The sequence below is a fragment of the Meles meles genome, chromosome 1, assembly GCF_922984935.1.
Source record: "Meles meles chromosome 1, mMelMel3.1 paternal haplotype, whole genome shotgun sequence".
NCBI classification, from domain to species: Eukaryota; Metazoa; Chordata; class Mammalia; order Carnivora; family Mustelidae; genus Meles; species Meles meles.
Genome location: NC_060066.1, coordinates 151074039 through 151090968, shown reverse-complemented (window position 1 = coordinate 151090968; position 16930 = coordinate 151074039).

The following is a 16930-nucleotide window of genomic DNA, read 5'->3' as shown; positions in this document are numbered from 1 at the left end:
GATTATGAGCAGGAGGTAGGGATAGAGGGAGAAGCAGATTCCTTCCTGGGCAAGGGATCTGATGCGGGACTTGAACCCAGAACCTGGGGATCACAACCTGAGCTAAAGGAAGATGCTGACTCTACTGAGCCACTCAGGCACCCCTCAATCATTAAAAAAAAAAAAAAGATTTCATTTATTTGAGAGAGCACAAGAGCACAAGCAGAGAGAGGGGGAGAGGGAGAAGGAGAGGGACAGACAGGTTCTTTGCTGAGCACAGAGCCCGAGGCAGGGGCTTGATTCTAGGACCCTGAGATCAGTGACCTGAGCAGAATTCAGATGCCTAACAAACTGAGCCAACCAGCTGCCCCAAGTTCAATCATTTTAACAGTGGACCTTACCTTAGTCAGTAGTTTATACCTGATGTTTCTGATGGCAATTTTTAATAAAGAGAACAATTAACACTGAGGTTTTTTTCCTTTAAAATGTCAGATTTTAAACTTAATATGTTTGAAATAAAGTATATCTATTCTCCAGTTCTTTAAGGTGTAGAGACAGCTGGTGTATTCTGGATTTTTCAATGTTTTTGAGGGAGGCTTGGATGGCTATGTATTTCCCCCTTAGAACCGCCTTTGCTGTATCCCATAGGTTTTGGACCGAGGTGTCGTCATTCTCATTGGTTTCCATGAATTGTTTAAGTTCGTCTTTGATCTCCTGGTTGATCCAAGCATTCTTAAGCAAGGTGGTCTTTAGCTTCCAGGTGTTTGAGTTCCTTCTGAACTTTTCCTTGTGATTGAGCTCCAGTTTCAAAGCATTGTGATCGGAGAATATGCAGGGAATAATGTCAGTCTTTTGGTATCGGTTGAGTCCTGCTTTGTGACCCAGTATGTGGTCTATTCTGGAGAAGATTCCATGTGCACTCACTTATTTGTGGAGCATAACAAATAACATGGAGGACATGGGGAGATGGAGAGGAGAGGGAGTTGAGGGAAACTGGAAGGGGAGATGAACCATGAGAGACTATGGACTCTGAAAAACAACCAGAGGGTTATGAAGGGGCGGCAGGGGGGTGGGGGGGGTGGGAGGTTGAGGAACCAGGTGGTGGGTAATAGGGAGGGCACGTACTGCATGGAGCACTGGGTGTGATGCCAAAACAATGAACACTGTTATGCTGTAAATAAACAAATAAAAATAAATATTAAAAAAAAGAAAAAAAATAAAGTATATCTATTAATAACTTTTTTTAAAATTTTTAAATTTCTGGATCAATAATTATTAGGTTTCTTAAAGTTTGAAATAAAAATGTCAGCGCATGACTGGGTATTTACCCCAAAGATACAGATGTAGTGAAAAGAAGGGCCATCTGTACCCCAATGTTCATAACAGCAATGGCCACAGTTGCCAAACGGTGGAAAGAGCCAGGATGCCCTTCAATAGATGAATGGATAAAGAAGATATGGTACATAGATACAATGGGGTGTTATGCCTGCATCAGAAAGGATGAATACCCAACTTTTATATCAGCATGGATGGGACTGGAAGAGATTATGCTGAGTGAAATAAGTCAAGCAGAGAGAGTCAATTATCATATGGTTTCACTTACTTGTGGAGCATAAGGAATAGCATGGAGGACATTAGGAGAAGGAATGAAAAAGCGAATTGGGGGAAATTGGAGGGGGAGACAAACCTTGAGAGACTGTGGACTCTGAGAAACAAACTGAGGGTTTTGGAGAGGCGGGGGCATGGGTTTGGTTAGGCCTGGTGGTGGGTATTATAAAGGGCATGTATTGCGTGGAGCACTGGGTGTGGTGCATAAACGATGAATTTTGGAACACTGAAAAAAATAATGTAAAAAAGAGAAAAAAGTCAGTGCATGAACTAAATATCAGGGGATATTAAATCTAAGCACTTCTGTGGACTGTAGATGTTGACCTTTTCAAAAAACCTGTCCCTTCTTCAAATAGGTTCTTGCTTTGACATAAGGAAAAGATGGAAGGAAAAGATGGAAATGATCACTCTCAATATCAGTATCATGCTTTGTTAGGCTTATGACTCTAACTGCTAACCAATGCATCATAATTATAAGATTAAGAAGAGTGACTTGCTTAAATATTTTTGCATCTTACAAATGAATAAGAATATGAAAATCTCCCTAAAGAAATTGGCAAAGGGCATTATTAAAGGAGTCAGAAAAAAATAAAAATGGCCAATAAATATATGGAAAAATTTTAGCAGTACTAGCAACAAAATGCAAACCAGCACAACAATGAGATACCAATTTAATCTAGTCAACAGCAAAGGGTGTGAAGAAGTGGGCATTTTCATCCATTGCTGTTGGGAGTGTAATTTGTAGTCTTCTCTGCAATTTGATAGTGTGTGTGAAAGGCTTTAAAAATGCTTTTAACATTGACTTGGGATTCCCACTTGTAGGAATTTGTTCTAGGAAAATAATAGGAGAAATGCAGAATGGCATACCTTTAAGCATATTTATTGCAGCCTTGTTTTTGAAATGGCATTGGGTGAGTAACCTGCTTATGCCTTTCTGTGTGGAGGGACAGCCACTTCTCGAATCCTCCTAGGCCCTTGTCCACTGTGCACTCCACCCCAGGGGAAAGGAGCAACTTGCTTGGTTGTACTCAGGGTTCTGCTGTCTCTGTTCTGGCATTTCTGATCACTCTGCCTGCAGAGCACCTGCCCTCATTGGCTCTTTGCCAAGAGTAGCTTTTATGAGGAAGTCCTCCCCACATTGGGGAAGTTTTCTGACTCTACCTGTCGCTGTCTAGGAAACTCTTGAACTCCACATACCGTGTTAGAAATCTCATTGGGCTGCACACCTGATCCATGTCCTCCACCCAACTTTTATAAAAAATAAGGCTGATATTTTGATTTCTATCTGACTCCTCTCACCTAATCACTTAGTATTGAACCAGGGTTTCCTGACACCCCTAACGAGTATGAACAACAGCAAAATAGAATTTGGACATCCAAAAGTGTGGGATTGATTAGAAGGTTAAGGCTGTAAAATTGGAAATAATACAGCAATCCAAAATGATTCTGTTGATGTGTATATCGATAAATGAAGAAGATTCTAATATGGCATTTTGCAAATGAACACACTTATTACATATGTACGTAGACCGCTCTTTCCTCTCTCTCTTTCCTCCCCTCTATTTTCTAAAGCTTCTATAACCACATACAAATAGGCCAATTGCATGTTTTGCCGCTTGTATAGGCTGAACTTATGGCCGTGTTTGTTATGTTTATGGTGGCTGGTGTATGCTTTCCCTTATTCTTTTGCCCCACAGGGAGTTTCCCTGATGGAGTGAACAGGAAATCTGGAATTGGGTCATCTTTTCCCAGTCAGACACCTTTGTTACATAGACACCCCTCAAGGGATGTCTGGCCGCTGGTGATCTGTGGTTACTGGCTTCACCTCCTATCTTCTTGGCAGAGCCTCATCTGGTCAGAAAGGAGCTCATCTGTAGGCCCAAATGAGGCTGTGGTGTCATCTTATTCCTCTAGAGCCCTATTCTGTCTTCTGCTCAAGAAGCTGGAGCTGTTGTCTGAGGAGAACCAGTGCCTCTGTCATCCTCGCGCTGGTGAGGGTTGGGAGAATTCTCCTACTCAAGAGGATAAAACTGTAGTAAGACCAAGTCCAGAGTGAGATGATGTACAGAATTACCTCCAATTCATGGAGGTGCCAAAATCATCATCATTTGCAAAGGCTCCTGGGAACTGGAATTTTCCAAATAAGTGAAGTTTCTAGATAGTTAGCATTTACCACTTTAAGAGCCTATACTATTTTTCCTAATCATTTTTAATGGAAATCTTGCTAAAGGGCTTTCAATTTATTTTCATAAACATTCAACATTTTCTTAGTGACTCAGTCTCATTCTTATAAAAAACATGTGTTCTTGTTCTGTAGAATGGGGATGCTCTCTGACTACATTAAACTATGTAGTCCTGAAGAGCAGTTCCTGGTTATAATTTCATGGTCCTGCCTTGTGTTTTTTAGATGGTCAGCCTACTTCCCCTGCTAAAAACTGTTCCACTGTTCCTCTGTGTGCTCGGTTGAGATCCTGCTATGTTGAAATAGCTTTTGGTTGATAAGGGCTCTGATTAGCATTAAGATGTAGTATCTTGTAACGGACATAATTCTGCTGCTATGAGGCCATTTTCGTTTGGTTTTGGGTTTGCTGTTGGGTCTCAGCCACTGTGGTGAAAGTGGTTGATAATCAGAACTGTGGATGAATAGGCCATTCTTATATTTTACAAGATGTCTAGTCACCTTTTTGATAAACCAATTAAAATCACATTTTCATTACAAACAGGCTTCCTTAGAGATTAGTGATCACTTACATTATAATTGTAGAAACTGTGATTCAAACAAATGAAGTCAATTTTCTAGTTTTGTTTATAATAAAACTGAAATGTTTATGAATTTCAGGTTCTGCTCATGAGGCTGTAAAACTGGAAATCACAAGCTATTTGTAAGAGAATTCCGAGGAGGCAACTGAATGATCATGTTCATTCATTTTAACTCTGTTCAACTTAATTTTTAAGAAAGATTTATTTACTTGAGAGAGAGTGCGTATTTGCACAGGAGCTGGGGGAGGGGGTGGGAGAGTGGGAGAGAAAGAATCTCAACCAGACTCCCTGCTGAGTACAGAGCCTGTGGTGGGGCTTGATTTCATGACCCTGAGATTATGACTTGAGTTGAAACCAAGAGTTTGATCCTCACTGACTGAGCCACCCAGGTGTCCCTCTATTCAACTTAATTAAGAAAATGATTGTTTTATTGGTTTTCCATCACCTAAAGTATGAAGTGCAATTTCTTTAACATTCTGTCAGTTAGTTAGGCTGCCTAAAAAAACACTCAATGCACAGTGATTTAAAAATAAAGTTTCATTATATTTTATGATTCTGTAGCTCAATGGGTAGCTCTTTTGGTCTGAGTCAGGTTGGCTAGAGGTGGATGGTCTAGGTTTTCCTCAAGTGTCTGGGATGGGTGAGATGACTGGGCCTCTCTCTGTGAGGTCTTTTATCTCTGAGGGGCCAGCCCAGGTGTGTCGTACAGTGGCAGAAGGGCTTCCAGCAGCAAGAGAAGGCAAACTCCAAAGCCTAGGTAATTTTCAAATATCTGCCTCTGTTACATTCACTGATACCCCATTACCAAACAAAGTCACATTGGCTCTAGTGCATGAGTGCAAAGAGATGTGATTTATTGGGGTCATAACTGCAATGATTCATCACAGCATGTTCTGAACTATCACTCTCACCCTGCAGTTCCCAAGCTGTCTGTGGTGTCCTGGGACACCACAGTGAATTCACAGGGGATTTTGTGGGGGCATTTAGAAACTTCCAGGGAAACTTAATTATTCTCCATGATCGTTAGATATCATGCAAACAATGAACTAGATGTAGGTCATGGTGTCAACATCATAATGATACATTCCTCTTGGTGTTGTTGTATCTTTGCAAAGCTGGGTTTTTCATGGTTGCTGTGATAAAAAGAAAGTACTACATGAAAATTACTGTGGAACAGGGAGTAAGGGTGACGATGCCCAATTTGAGTCCAAGATTGCAGAAGTGGTACAGTGCCCAGCAGGTGCAGAGATCTCCTTATTAAGTAAATATGGTTATTTAAGGACGAAATAAAATATTTTAAAAATACATGTGTATTATTATTCAAATGTAATTAAGTTTTTAGGGCATGCATACTTACGAAGTTGTTTGGAACTGACTGCCTAGGAAATGAAAGTATTAAGTATTTCTTTTGGTCTAGGGACACTGAAAAAATTAACAAGATACTAAGGATGCTGTGAAATTTTGGGAGGAAATTTTGGGAGATGCTATTTTAACTTTATTTGCCCCTGCTGATAAAAGAAAAAAGTCAGGAAGGAAAGCTGGTTTTGGGAAAAGGTGAATGGATTCAATTGTGGAGATGCAGAGTCTGGAGGGCCTAGTGGGCCATTCAGGGAAAGGTATAGAGCTGAGATCTAGGCAGGAAGTTTAGAGCAGAGCTAATTCCATCCCTGAATGGTCATGTGCAGGTTCTCTTTTCTAATTGCTTTGGATATTGTATAAACTCAAGAATTGCAAAAGTAAAAGGGTAATTGGAAAGAACCTAAAAACCAAAACTTGAAACCAGCCTACAAAACAAATGTTTTGGTTTAATGTTTTTGCAAATGTTATATGGATGCATTTGAATTTCCTTCTTAAATCATGTTTTTTTTTAAAAACACATATTTATTTTTTATTTTATTTTTTAAATTTCTTTTCATCATAACAAAATTCATTGTTTTTGCACCACACCCAGTGCTCCATGCAATATGTGCCCTCCTTAATACCCACCACCTGGCTTACATCATGTTTTATTGCAAAAGTTCTATGGGAGAACCATGAGATTTACTATAGTAGAGAAAGAGAAAGTGAACTCTTGACCTCTTAGCCAGGTGTTGTGCAGATAGGGGATTTGCTTGATTACTTTATTTCCCATTTATTGCATCACTAGATGAGCCCAGAAAGTCCAGATCATAGAGTGTCATCCACTGTATAGAGAAGACAACCTTATACACACTTAAGTCTTCACAAGATTAGCATCAAGAAGTAGGAGGATATGATGTTAGGAAAGTAAAGACCTCCCTCATTCCCTCCTTCATATACATACCTTTTTTGGCCAAGGAGACTGTAGAAAAGGAACAGAAAGAGAAGATAGAGATTTGTGTCTTGTAATTTCCCCCCATGGCTTGGAAAGAATTTGTGTTACAAAAGTGAGAGTAATAGTAAGAACAAAGAGGAGAGATATTGCCCATTTCCAAGTTGGGGGCCATGGAAAGCTCACTTTTGTCCTTTTCACCTGTACCAGTTTGGGGATATGACCACAACAATTTGGCTGTGCACTACAAACAGAAGGAGATACTATGGCTTTGTTTTCCTATGCTGCTTCTAATTCCAATGTTTTATAGATGTTGTGACAAGAACCAATAGACCTTCCAAGGCACCATCTGCCCACGCTGCCCTGTCAAGGCAGGTGGACACACAGGTCAGTAGAGACTGGGTGAGGGACAGAGTAGTCTCGCCACAGTCTGTAGCCAACATAGTATGGGTGAGGCTGAGGTCACATAGAGATGTTACTTGGTCCTGAACAAGCAAAAGGCTTCCAATGAATAAAGGTTATTCTCTTGAGATCAACAGTAACTTCCTAATGCATGTCAATGACCCTCATGAGGTTTCCTATTGGTTATAAGACATTCTTCACGCACTTACAAAAATAAAACACTTCAAAAGAAATCTCACTTTAAAGTTCAATTTCTCACATTTAGCTTTGACATCAGAAGAGTGGAAACATGTCTAAGTTTTGGAGTCATTCCTGAGTTTGAGGAGGGCACAGATTGCATGGAGCACAGGGTGTTATACACAAACAATGAATCATGGAACACTACATCAAAAACTAATGATGTATTTGTATGGTGACTAACATAATACAATAAATTATATATTATATATGTATTTATTATACATATAAAATATATGTATAATAAATTATACATATATATGTGTGTATATACATTAAAAATACATACATATGTGTGTATATACATTATACACACATATATATGTATTTTTTTCCCAGTTCACCAATAGGAATGATACTATTCCCTAGAGAGCATTTTAGAAAATTGAGTATTTTTGTTGTCTGAGGGAATGCTGATGGGCAAAGGTTAGGGATATTAGAAAGTTACAATTTGTAGGACAGTCCTACACAAGGAAGAATTGTTTGATATTCTGCATAACTTTTGATTGCATCACCTGTTACTTGGGTAGATGAAAACTTGTTTATGAGTCTAGAACATAATAACATTTTACATTACCTCATAATATCTTTTGCATGGTTTAAAAATAGGCTGAATTTTCCATAACTGAAACAACTATAAATGGAAGGAAGAGTATACTTGATTTGCTTCAGACTTTACCAAGAGTTGTTCTGCATTTTGGAAAATCACATTGCCCAATGGCCATGCTGATTTTGGTATTTGGATCTTCAATACAACATACCTTAATTTGTTAGCAGATATCAACTTCCCATAAATTTCACATGTAGATACATTGACTGCTTCATTAGTCTTCTGGTATGGCTAGGTCTGAGCATATTGGCATGCACATTCTTTTACTATAAATTCCATTTTTTTCTCCTTTGTGTTATAGTCAGGGCATTTTTTTGGTTTTGTTTAAAAGTTGTATGTATAGGTAGGTTACAATTTTTTATGGATTTCATTTTAAGATATATAAGTGTATTGAAAAATATTTGCTAAAAAAAAAGAAAAATATTTGCTATAGAAAAGGGTGAGTCTAACAGTTTGAGAACACTGAGGTGGGAGACATGAGTATTTGGAATCAGTGAAGAGTAGAGTTATTTTTGCAAGAAAACCTTAGAGTTATTGACTTTCCCTGAAGGGCTTATTGGCTATGAGGGCAATAGCACTGAGCCTGATGTGAAAGAGTTATTAAATCTTTTAAGAGACTATATTCTGCATGAGGCACAGAATCAAGATATCTAACCTAATTTACCCATGGAGTAGGGCTTTTCAGGTGACCTCCTTTTTTTTTTTCAAAGTTAATTTTTGTCCTTTTGGCTGGACAAAGTTGTCCTTTTCATTTGAGGGAATGACCTTGGCAGGAAAAAAAGAGAAAAAAAACCTTTTGATTCAGGTTTTTTTTTTTTTTTTCCTTTTGGGAAAAATATCCCTTTGAAGGTAAAATAACTATGTGAGACATTCACATTGCAACTTAAAGGGCTCCTTGTTACTAATTGTTATGAGAAGGCCGCCATCAGTGGGGCTTCAGGCAAAATGTCCCAATCTACTGACTTTCTTGCATGACAGTGTTCCTTATGTAACTCCAGGACTCTGCCCTTTCTGTACGAGGGATGTCTTACCACCTATTATTAAGAATATTGTATGCCAATTAATCATACAAAATCGTTAATGAAAAGGTGAAAAACTATACTTTGAGCCAGAGGGAGTAAGTTCTTTGTTCTAGACCACTCAGAGTCATGCCATGTAGTGATATCTATTATGGTAATTAGGGAAAAATTTTCCTCTCCTTCTTTTGGACCCTCTCTCTTGTGGAATCTTGCCCCCTCTCACAGTGCCTTCCTGCAGCAGACAGTGCTTGTCCAGGGACTTGCGTCTGTCTGCTCAGTCTCTGGTCTGGGTGACGGTTATTTGGAAGGGTGAGAAGTTGGGTCGGGAAAGTGTCTCTGGATCTTCTTGGCAGGTCTCTACCCGAGTTTAAGCTGCTTAGTGTAGTGATTCAGAGCCCAGTCTCTTGAACCAGTCAGCCAGGATTTCAGTTCTGGCTCTCCTGTTAATAGTTGTCTGACTTAAATTCTCTGTCTCAGTTTCCTCATCTATAAAACAGGAATTATAATAATACCTAATCTACAGGGTTGTTGTGATGATTAAATGTATTAATATGTATAAATGGGAAGCAGGGAGGAAGAAAACCTGCTCTACCACACTTACACATTTAAATGGAAGAATGTTCCTAGTTGGTGTTTTATTGCAGATTGGTTGAACCTAAATGACTTCTTTGATTTTTGGATGGTGGGTCTAGAGGAACAGCTGGATAAATGCAAAGTGGAAGGAGTCACCAACTTGGGCGTTGGATTCAGGAGTGTCCCTCTTTTGCTCAAAAGCCATTGAAGTGTCCCCATTTCATTGAGAGTAAAAAATCAAAGACTGGATAATGCCCATGGGGTCTTGCCTCATGTGGACCCTTGTGACATCTCTGATCTTGTCATCAACTGCTTTCTCTGCACTGCAGCTAGCCAGACCAGCCTTCTTGCTCTACCTCTGACATACCAGTTGTACCCCTACCTTAGGGTCTTTGCTCTAGCTGAGCCCTGTGTCTAGAATGCTTTTCCCTTTGACATCAACATGGCTCACTCCTGCACCTCTTCCAAGTCTTTACTTAAATCTCACTTTCTCAGTGAGACCTGTCTGGATAACCCTATTTAATATTGAAACCTACCTCCCACCTCTACTTGGGCACTTCCATTCCCTTTAGTGAGCTCTACTTTTTCCTCATAATGCCATTGATCTTCTGATAAACCATATAATTTACTTAGGTATTATATTTATTGTTTCTGATCTCTCTTTCTCTACTAGAATAGTAAGTTAAAAGGGCAGGATATTGATTTTTCACTCACATCCTTAGAGTCTTGAGTTCTTGGCACATAGGAGGTATGTACTCAATAAATATTTATGGAGTGAATGTATGATTCATCAGTTGAGGCTAAGGACATTGCTGATCTAATCACACCACATTTTTCCTAACAAGAAAGAAGGGAGAATAGATATTGAATGGCAGCTAACAATATCTGATGTGGATTCTAAAATGCCTGGTTGTACATTGGGGAAAATCGGATTATGGACTAATTGAGGAGTATTTGAGTCTTTTCCCAAATCTGGTATGCAGATTAAGTGGGAGTTACATTTTATTTCCTAACTTCCTTTATTTTTAACAAGAAGAAAATTAGTGTATTTTTATGGATTATATGGAAGTTGGTAGCATTGAAATGGTTTTAGTCTTGCAGAGATGCCATATTACTGGGGATGGAGTGATGTAGGAAATAATGTGTAAAGACACCTGATTCCTGGCACAAAGGAAACACTCAGGAAATATCTGAATTTTGCCTAGGGTTATTCTTACCTTTAAAAGTAATCAGAGCAATATATGATAAAAATGCATTCATATCAGAGAATTTCACTGTTGGAAAGGATTAGAATGAGGTATATCCTCTTCAGTGTTCTTCACAGATGAGTAGAAAATGAATCAAGTACAAAAATCAGCATAAGTGAGCTAAAATCGCCTTCCTCTAAATTTTACTCTTTGGCATTCCAGAACAAATCTATTTACTTTTATACCTAAGATCCTCTCAACTATTTGAAGATAGCAATTGTGTTTTCTTTTCCATAAGGTAAACACCCTCAGTTTCTTAATTAGCTTAGTTTTAAGAATCTTCACCATCCTGGCCACCCTGTTTCTGAAGGAATGCAACTTTACAATGTAGTTTTATTTTATATTTATTATTATTATTTTTTGAGGGAACAAGGGATGGGGCAGAGGGAAAGGAAGAGTATCATTTTTTTTAAAGATTTTTGTTCATTTATTTGTCAGAGAGAGAGAGACAGAGAGAGAGGGAGAGAGAGGGAGAGGGAGAGAACTAACCAAGGGGAAGAGGGGCAGGCAGAGGGAGAAGGAGTCTCCCCACTGAGCAAGGATCCCCATGCGAGACTTGATCCCAGGACCTGGGGATCATGACCAGAACCTAAGGCAGATGCTTAACCAACTGAGCAACCTAGGTGTCCCAGGAAGAGAGAGAATCTTAAGTAGGCTTCACACTCAGCACAGATTCCAAAGCAGGGCTAGATCCCAGGACCCTAGGATCATGACTTGAGCCAAAGACAGATGGTTAACTGACTGAGACATCCAGGTGCCCCTACAAAGTAGTTTATAAAAGTTGGTGGCCAGGGGCACTTGGGTGGCACAGTCCATTAAGCATCTGCATTTAGCTCAGATCATGATTCCAGTGACCTGGGATTGAGCCCCACATCAGATTCTCTGCTCAACAGGTAGTCTCTGTTTCTCCTGCTCCAGTCCCCCAGCTTATGCTTGCTTGCTTTCTTTCTGTCAAATAAATAAATAAAATCTTTGGAAAAAAGTCAATTTTCCCAGCATCAGGAATGAAACTTGACCATTCTCTTACACCATACACAAAGATAAACTCAAAATGAAATGCCGGGATGCCTGGGTGGCTCAGCTGGTTGGACCACTGCCTTCGGCTCAGGTCATGATCCCAGAATGCCGGGATCGAGTCCCGCATCGGGCTCCCAGCTCCACAGGGAGTCTGCTTCTCTCTCTGACCTTCTCGTTGCTCATGCTCTCTCTCACTGTCTCTCTCAAATAAATAAAATATTACAAAAAAAATGAAAAGGCCTCAGTGTGAGGTAGGAATCTATCAAAATTCTAGAGGAGAACAAAAGCAGTAATCTCTTCGACATCGGACAAAGCAACTTCTTTCAAGATATGTCTCCAAAGGCAAAGGAAACAAAAGCAAAAATGAACTTTTGGGACTTCATCAAGATCAAAAGCTTCTGCACAGCAAAGGAAACAGTCAATAAAACAAAGTTACAGCCCACAGAATGGGAGAAGATATTTGCAAATGACACTACAGACAAAGGGCTGACATCCAAGATCTATAAAGAACTCCTCAAACTCAACAGTCAAAAAACAGATAAACACATCAAAAATGGGCAGAAGACATGAACAGACACTTCTCCAAAGAAGACATACAAATGGCTAACAGACACATGAAAAAATGTTCATCATCATAAGCCATCAGGGAGAGTCAAATCAAAACCACATAGAGATACCACCTTACACCAGTTAGAATGGCCAAAATTAACAAGACAGTAAACAACATGTGTTGGAGAGGATGTGGAGAAAGGGGAACCCTCTTACACTGTTGGTGGGAATGCAAGTTGGTGTAGCCACTTTGGAAAATAGTGTGGAGATTCCTTAAGAAATTAAAAATAGAGCTTCCCTATGACTCTGCAATTGCACTACTGGGTATTTACCCCAAAGATACAGATGTAGTAAACAGAAGGGCCATCTGTACCCCAATGTTCCTAGCAGCAATGGCCACAGTCACCATACAGTGGAAAAAACCAAGATACCCTTCAATGGACGAATAGATAAGGAAAATATGGTCCATATATACAATGGAGTATTATGCCTCCATCAGAAAGGATGAATACCCAACTTTTGTATCAACATGGACAGGACTGGAAGAGATTATGCTGAGTGAAATAAGTCAAGCAGAGAGAGTCAATTATCATATGGTTTCACTTACTTGTGGAGAAGAAGGAATAACATGGAAGACATTGGGAGATGGAGAGAAGTGAGTTGGGAGAAATTGGAGGGGGAGACAAACCATGAGAGACTGTGGACTCTGAGAAACGAACTGAGGGTTTTGGAGGAGAGTGGGGTGAAGGGTTGGGAGGGTCTGGTGGTGGGTATTAAGGAGGGCACATATTGCATGGAGCACTGGGCGTGGTGCATAAACAATGAATTTTGGAACACTGAAAAGAAATAAAATGAAAAAAAAAAAGAGTAATAGCAGCTGGCCTATATTGAGACTTACAGTGTTCCAGGTATTATGATAAATAAATGCTTTACATTAAAAAAAAATTATTTTGAGAATTTTCAAAGAAATTTAGCTCAGGTAGATCTGATATCTCTAATGACTTCAGAATTGATTTGATGTTTCTATAAAAACTTCATGTAGGATTTTAGATTCTTCTCCTATTCATGTTTATTCATTTGCCTTTTTATAAGCATTGCATTGGAACAAGAATCTTATTTTGAAACTCCCCTCTCCCCCCCCCCTGAAAAAGTCAGTGGCCAAAATGATTCACAGTGCTTCTAATTTTTTTTTTCCTGAAGATTTTATTTATTTGACAGATAGAGATCACCAGTAGGCAGAGAGGCAGGCGGGGTGGGGGTAGGGGCAGCAGGCTCCCTGCTGAGCAGAGAGCCTGATGCAGGGCTCCATCCTGGGACCCTGAGATCATGATCTGAGCCAAAGGCAGAGGCTTAACGCACTGAGCCACCCAGGGACCCCACACAGTGCTTCTAATTGAGTCTGATCAAATGAAATGCAAAAAGATCACTTACCAAAATGAATAAAAATATAAACAAGCAGATTAGGTAAGTAATTAAGGGGAGGGGAGATATTGACTAACAACTAAAAGGTCAGAGGTAGGTCTACCTTTAGGTAGAGCTGGGATCCAGGGATTCATTTATCATTTGAGCTCTGTGTTCATTGCTTAGCTCTGTTTTTCTTCATGTTTTCTTCACTCCCAGAAGGGGTCTCAACATATTTCTTCTTAGAAACTCCAAGTTTACTTCTTACCAAATTAACTACTTGTCTCAGTGGTAAAGATAGAATTCTAGAGAAAAACTAACACTTAACGGGAAGAGAAAGATACGCTGCTGATCTTCCAGAATGTGAATTTTGTCATAAAGTAAACAATTTTGGACTGCTATGACTTGCTAAATTGGTTTTTAGTGATGCTCCTTTTAGATGCATTCACAGTGCTGCTTTATTTTGTGTCTTCCAGAATTCTTCCTAGAATTGATGTCAAACTCACATTTGAAAGCTGTAGAACTATTTTTTCAAATTTGGGAAATTAAGATAACAGTTTCCTGTCCTTTATCTTTTGAACCTTTTCTAATTCACACTAGTTTTTTTTTTTTTTTCAGAGAGTAACAATAGTTCAACATTTATTGACGACCACACAATAGTACTTACTTCATTCATATTTACAAGTTCTTGGCTTCTGAGACAGGAATTCATTTAGCTTAAAAAGTCGAATTCCTTTAAATGAACCAGTTAAATGGTACTTCTTATAATATGCCCACGTGCCTTGAATTTCTTGTTCTACATTAAAGAGCTTTTTAGTTTGGATCCCTAGTTTTAAGAAACAGAGAATCAGTCAGGTTAACTCCAAATTATGGAGAAGCTTACATGTAACAGGGGAAGAAAAGATCATAAGAGCAGAGAAGTGAATTTTATGGAGACTTTTTTCTGTGGGCAGATCCCAAGCAGCAGCATTTCGAAGGTCTTCTATCTACCATCACATCAGTTTTTGACTCTGTAAATTGAGACTGTGACTCTCTCACTTGCTCTGTTTTTCTTAGTGTGTCTTTTTGTTTGTTTGTTTTTTAACAGGTTTGTTGAAGTATAACTTCCTTGCCTCCCCCTACTCTTGTCCCCATGTGTTCTCTGTCACTGTATATTCATTTGTGTTTCCTAGACTTTTATATAAATGGAGTCATAGTCTGCCCTTTTTTTTGGACTGACTATCACAGGATACTTGTTTTGGGATCCATCCATATTATTTTGTGTATCACTAGTTCATTCTTTTTATTGCTGAGTGGCATTCCATTGCATGTTTGTTTTACATTTTATTTATTCACATGTTGATGTACATGTGTGTTTCAGATTTTGGCCATTACTAATAAAATTGTTATAAGCCCTTGTGTACAAGTCTTTCTATATATGGACACAGGCTTTTATTTCTCTTGTGTAAATAGATAGGAATGTAATGGCTGGATCGTGCGTTAGGTGTAGACTTAACTTTTCAGGTAATTGCCAAACTGTTGCCAGAGTCGTTGTATAATTTCACATTCTCACCAGAGGTATGTAAGAGTTCCAGTTGCTTTACATTCTCTCCATCTCTTGCTGTGGTCAGTCTTAATTTTTTTTTGTTGTTCTAGGGTAGTGGCATTTCATTGTCATTTAATTTGTGTTTCTTTAATGACTAATGATGTCGAACATGTCATGTGCTTATTTGCCATTAATATATCTTCTTTGGTGAAGTGCTTATTAAAATGTTTTGTCCATATTTTCTTAGACTATTTCTTTATTATTAAGTTTTAAGAATTCTTTATATAGCTTAGTTACAGGACCTTTATGAGACATGTGATTTGCAAATATCTTTTCTCAGTTTTCTTTTTGATCTGTGGGTTACTTGGAAGAGTGTTACTTAGTTTTCAAATATTTGGGGGTTTTCCACTTATCTTATTAATTTATAATTTATTTCCTTTGTGGTCAGAGAATGGACTTTGTATGATTTGAATACATGTATCAGTTTTGATTATTTTTTTTCCTTTTTATAGGCTATATTTTCTTACTTTATTTTGCATGCTAGGTAGCTATTAATTGACATCAGACATTATGAGTTTTAACTTCTTGGGTGTGAGATATTTTTATATTCCTATAAATATTCGTAAATTTTGTTCTGTTTTTCTTTTTGTTTTCCAGTTGCATTTCTTGGAAACACTTTGATCCTCATGGGTCCTGCTTTTAATCTTTGTTAGATAGGAACAGAGTAGACTTCAATCTAGGGCTACATTTTCCCAACTACTGAGGGAAGACCCTTCTGAGCACTCTACTTGATGCTGTACTAATTACAGGTTTTTTGTTTGTTTGTTTGTTTGTTTGTTTTTAAGTGTGGCTAGTAGAAAAAGTCATTGTTCCTGGGCAGGTGTGAACACCAGGTATTGTTACTGTGATGGCTAATTTTATGTGTCAACTTGGCTGGGCCATGTTTGGTCAAAGATTATTCTGAATGTTTCTGTGAAGTTGAATTTTGGATGAGATTCACATTTAAATTAGTAGACTTTGAGTAAAGCAAATTGCCCTCCACAATGTGGATAAGCCTCATCTAGTTGGTTGAAGGCCTTGATAAATCAAGGACTGACTTCTGGAACAAGAATTCTTCCAGGAGATTTCCCTGGGACTCAAACTGCAAATCTTCCCTGATTCTCCAGCTTGCTGACCTACCCTGAAGACTTTAGATTTACCAAGTTTCTACAGCTGCTTATGTCAATTCCTTAAAATATATCTGTCACTCTATATACTCATGTCCTATAAGTTCTGTTTCTCTGGAATACCTTGAGATCATGACCTGAGCCGAAGGCAGCGGCTTAACCCACTGAGCCACCTTAATAGTTACTTCTAATTTCTAGTGTGTCTTTTTTCAGCTTTAGGTAGTTTCCTCACATACATGCTCTGATCAGTACTCCTCTAAAGAGGAGAACCCTCTGTAGATGTCCAGAATTATCAATCTGTTTAGCTTTCTTTCTCTGATACTGTCTCATGTGAGGTCTTGCTGACTTGGCCTGCCTCTATCCCCAGCTCTGTCTCATCACCTCCCAGAGCCTACCAGGCGTCACTTGGGTTCCCCATTCTTGAGTGTCTGGAAACGCTCTTGAGGCATGAAGCTGGGGGCAGTTGTTGAGCTCACCTTGTTTCTTTTCCATCTTTTAGGGTTTAGTGTCTCTCATTGCCTGATGTCAAGTATCTTGAAAACCATTG